Source organism: Nanorana parkeri, unplaced genomic scaffold (genome assembly GCF_000935625.1).
Source record: "Nanorana parkeri isolate BGI_ZX_2015 unplaced genomic scaffold, ASM93562v1 scaffold3114, whole genome shotgun sequence".
Classification (NCBI taxonomy): Eukaryota; Metazoa; Chordata; class Amphibia; order Anura; family Dicroglossidae; genus Nanorana; species Nanorana parkeri.
In genome coordinates, this window is record NW_017309382.1 from 11,679 (window position 1) to 17,328 (window position 5,650).

The window sequence follows — 5,650 nt, forward strand, 5'->3', positions numbered from 1 at the left end:
AGAGCCAGCTGTGCCCGCCCCCTCCCCCATCCGTTCTGCCAGTCAGCGATGGAGGATTGGAGCGGGGGGGAGGGGAATCCCTGCAGGGAGCCGTGAGTGACAGTCATGGCTCTCTGCAGGGATAGATTGAGAAGTGAGCGAGCGCCGGTATGTGTTCTCTCACTTCCCGATCTACTGAGCCGACCTGTGGACAGTCTCATTGTCACTATCCAACTATGAGGATGAGTGAAAATTTACCTCATAGTTCTCCTTTAAGATCTTGAATGCAACTGAATATAATTAAAATATAATACTGTACATCCAAGAGAACAAGTCCAGGGTTTCCATCATTTCCATACAGTCTAATGCAGGGCTCAAAATTTCAAGTCCTGAGCTACTAGCCAGGCCTTAAGAGTTACTCGCCACCAGTTGCCCCACCTAACCCCAACCCTGCCCCGGCCTTAACTCCGCCCCTAAACCCACCCTCTTAAATTATCTTATGAAATTACACTTTTAAATGTTGAAGGCAGAATAAAGTTACAAAAATAAATATTAACAACAACAATATTAAGATAAAGCAATGTAAACATTGCGGCCCTCCACATCCCCACATATAAAATAAATACCCTCCCCCCTGTTCTGTGCCTCCCCCCATATAAAATAATACCCCACCGTTCTCTGCCCCCAGGGGTACAGGTAATATACAAGGGTACAGGTAATATACAGGGGTACATGTAATATACAGGGGTACAGGTAATATACAGGGGTACAGGTAATATACAAGGGTACAGGTAATATACAAGGGTACAGGTACTATACAGGGGTACAGGTACTATACAGGGGTACAGGTACTCCTAGAATGAGATCCTAATAGGTTGGACTTGATGGACTAATGTCTTTATTCAACCTCAAATACTATGTAATGAATTCTTAAACATTTTCCACTGGTCCTATCTGCTCAATTCCATGAGGTGCTCCATATAAACCCTCCAGCCCTCCATTAGTAAAGTCCGATCCATTACCCAAAACCAAGAGCTAATGGATGAAGCTCTTGAGAGTTTCCAGTTTAAAGTGACACTACACTCCGGAGTTAAATCTTAAAAATACATCCAAGTCCCTGAACTATGAACAACAATGTATCTTATTTGTGTATCACTCGGCTGTAGATCCTCCAATCATCTCTGAATTGGTGCTGACACTGTCCTTCCTTCTGGAGGGGGGGCTACGTCTGTTCCCCATGGAAGCAAACCTGTGCTTTTTTATATGCAGTAAAAAGCAACAGGTACTTTAATGGCATTTTCTTAGCAGCACATACTCCCCCTCCACCCCTTATAGCCAATGAATAGCCAACATACTCCCCCTCCACTCCCTATTGCCAATGTGAGCAAAAAAATATGCCTGATACCTCTAGGTACAGAGGAATATGTGACTCACTCCCCTTCATGTCATGTGACATCACTGGTGCTTGATGACTGGTCCAGCATTGACGCCTATTGGGGAAGAATTGATTGCTTGGGTTGAATTACCCTCGCAGGTCATTGTTTTTGGATCGGGACTGAAGATATCCTCCTGCTCCCTCCCCAAACCCCACCACACCATCCGCATACATAGCTGGCCAATCCATATGTGTATGTTCATGGAAAGATCTTTTGGTCAGATTGTGCCATCATGTCCGCACTATGATATTTTGCACGGAGCTATAGAGCCTTGGCCTACTGAAAGATAGCAGAATTATGAAGAGCCCGCAGGTGAGCCCGGGAAATATGGCTATTGTGCCATTGAGGAACCTTGGCCTACTCAATGATCGCAGAATTAATATCAGCCCCCAGATGAGCCCGGGAAATATGGCTATTTTGCCCTTTGATTATTGGCTCTGTGGAAAGACATTGTAGCCAGAGATCAGCGTTTGGGTGTAATGTTAGTAATAGTAACATGAAAGGTGGCACCAGCTGTGTTCCAATGCCCCCTGCAGTCTAAAAGAAATGAGGAGGAGTCTGGAACCTAATCCCACCTTCCCTTTTACCTTTGCTGGCCCTCCCTCTACAGTTCTTTTTGTTAACAACTAACCAACTCATTTTACATTTCAGAGACCCCCGCTGCTAATATGTTTCCACTAACCACATCTCTTTCTTTCCTCTCCTCTATCTCCGCCGCCCGCTTTTGCTTGCTTCTCTCCGCCTCGGGCAGTCGGCCCGACACGTCCTTCATCTGGTTCCTCAACCCGCTTAAGTCCATCAAGTACCTCATCTGCAATCGCTACAAGTGGCTCATCATTAAGATCGTCCTGGCCTTGCTGCTGCTGGCGATGGTGGCGCTCTTCCTGTACAGCATGCCGGGCTACATGGTCAAGAAGCTGCTGGGGGCATGAAGAGAAGCCCGGGAAGAAAAAGACTCTGCAGTGCCTATTCTCGCTCAAAACGTTTGTCCTTTCCATCATATACTGTATAGTATTGTGATGGGTTTCAGCAAAAACATTTTCTGTGTGAATTTTTGTTGATTAGTTTCTACGGAGAAGCGGCTGGGAAAGGGGGAAAGCAAACATCTGCCCCCCAAAAAAAAGATGAGGCTCCATGGTTGGCCTAGAACAGGGTTTTCCTCTAGTAGCTCCCTTCTTTCTAGATACTAACATTGGATTATTTACAGAACCTTCCGTCCTAGAACAATTCTCTTTGGTGAGATTTACGTAGGTTAGACTGTCATTGAGTTTCTGCAGATTTTCACCGAACAAAGGCATGTCCTACACTAACCGAACCGAGAACCAGTAGAGCTTTCCAATCTGTGACCGTCTCCTTAACATTGACCAAAGTTATACAGGGCGGTAAAGGTGGAAATGTTCAGTCCTATACATTTTGGTTGGGCAGCCATTTTGCAATACAGGGAGCTTCCGGATAATACAAGAGATGGTTTTGGAGAAGCCGTGTTCAAAGAGTAGGACGCTTGGGTTTGTTTTATTGTTCCAAATGCCGGGAGGTCTAAGATTATGATCCTCGTGGTGTCCTGGCTAGCAAGGCATGATGGTAATCTTAGCTTTATGGGTGGTGGAGAGCCAGATGAGAACATTTGTTGATATAAATCATGTAGTCGTGTACATTGGACTCAGAACTGCAGTAACTGGATATTTTTCCCCACATTCCCAGTACAGTCAACCCCCGAAATTTGCGGGGGTTACGTTCCTAGAGCACCCGCGAATTGTGAAAAACCCGCAAATTTTAAATGTGGTCAAAAAAATGCCTATTTTTATAGTTTAAAGGAGAACTATGGGGGTCAGTGTTTTTCCCCATAGTTCTCTTAAGGGTAACGGGAGGACAGAAACTAGCGTCCTCCCGTCACCCTAGGCTCAGTATATAGGGAGCTACAGCTCGCGGTATACTGAGACGACGGTATGTGTTCGCTCACTTCCCGATCCCGAAAATCACTCACCTCATAGTTCTCCTTAGTAAACATACATTAACCTTAAAAAAAAAAGAATGTAAAGGTAAACCCGTGGGATGAATTAGCGGTTCAGTACAAGGAAGGTATGTAATGAAGATAATGACTGCACAGCAAAGCAGAGGATTTACAGCTCCTCGGGTGGCGCCTCTTCTTCAGGCTCTTCTGGAGGAGTCGTATCTTCTGACGGGTCTTCTTCTGGTGGGGTTTCCTGCTGGCTTTTCTTGATAGGTTTGAGGAACATTGTCCTAAGGAAAAATCCGCGAACGACTGAGGCCGCGAACTCTGAACCGTGACTTTGCGGGGGTGGACTGTATAAGAATTTTGAGTGTGAGAAGCACCTACAGTCTAGTGGAGACTAGAGGTGTCAGATTTGGTGTGTTGGATTAGTAAGGGAACAACGAGACCCACAGCATCACACTCCCCTGTTGCTTGAAATGGGAGGCTCACCCCTGTAGTAAGATGTCTGGAGAGGGATCAATTGTGTCTTTGTGATATAGAGTAAATACAGGCACTGGGAACCGGAAAGCTGAGGAGTTGAACTGAGTAATGTAGGTGGAAAAATCCCTTTCAGACTTGAGTGAGGCGACCCTTCGTCTATACCAATAGGCAATCTGTGGTTATGGAAAAAGCAGCTTCCACTGTCTCACTTCAGTATTTTGCTTTTATAATAACAACAAAACAAGTTAAACCAAGCCTTATTATTTTGTTTGTTAGCAGCCCGGTCAAAACTTTGAATTGAATTTAAGGATAATAAATCCTAATCATGGTAAAACTGATCAGCGACATGTTTGAGGTAGTGACAGCACCTCAAACACTAATGCATCATTATTTGGCACAGCGGTCTTCTCTTGTTCTTCAAAAGGAATTGTCTTTTCATAATCTCCTGGCACGGGCTCAGGGGCTTTATTCCCCAAAATAAACCAGACAAAAGGTTAGCATTAACAAAGGCAGTCAGCTGCTTCTTTATTGGAACAGATCAGTAGAAGACTACAAGAGGAGCAGAAGGTAAACCTATCAGTCACTAGATGCTTCAGACTAAATTCTAATGCGATGAGCCACATATCAGGTTCACACAAGCACTCCATACATCAATACCACCAAAACCGCTCTCTACTTCACGATTTTTGTTTGTTTGTTTTTAATTATGTGCTAATGGATTCCACCAATAAAAAGTAGAAATGTTACTAATAATAGTAACATGTCACCGTCTACTTCTAGGAACTCACAGTCTCCACATGTAAATTACAGCTAGAATCCAAAGCTAAAGGTTTGCAGAAAAACTTTACAAATACAAAAAAGCTACAACAGTTTACTGCTTTTTACTATTTAACTTCCAGTAAGGCCCCTTTCACACAGGCAGTTCGATGAGGTCCTCCTGTCAGTTTTTCAGGCGGACCCGATTGGATGCCCAATGCAACTCTATGAGCAGCCAGATCTAAATGGACAAGCGTCCGTTTACACCTGGTCACCACGGACTCCAGCCAGATCTAGAAAATCAAATGGGAGTGTTCCACCGTGTTGGACCAGGGGTAATCTGATGGAAACCGACCCATGTCCATTTACATCTGATTCCACATAGACTGACATGGGCTTTGGTCATTTCAGTTCTTTCCTCCATCGCAAGGCAGACACAGACGTCACAGCGGTGACATCCAATACATACTGCTCCGATCAGGAGGGGATTTGTGCACGTGTGAAAGGGGCCTAACTCTATACACCACCAACAGATTACCTGAACCAAATTACCCTGATCTCTCAGATTTCATTAAACCTGTCACCTTACTATGATACAAACTTTCTTCATCCTTGGTGTAACCACTTATTATTATAACTACAATATTCTGACCTTTAGGACCTACTCATACCATTGTACCATAAAACCACAGGTCAGAGCACATCCACTGATTTCCATGTGTTTGCAGCAAGCAATAATTTTTAGGTCACTGATGTCAACTACATTCACATAGGGTCAATTTACGAAGCTGTACAAGTTATTTAAAGGAGAACTATGAGGTGAGTGCTTTTCACTCACCTCATAGTTCTAGCCGACCTGTGACAATGAAACTGTCACAGGTCGGCTCAGTAGATCGGCATTCGCTCACTTCTCGATCCTGTCACGGCAGAGAGACGTGACAGCGGAGGGACTGGATTCCCCCCTCCCAGCTCCGATCCTCCAGCGCTGACTGGCGGACGGGAAGGGGGCGGGTACAGCTGGCTCTGCCAAAAGCCAGCTGTCACT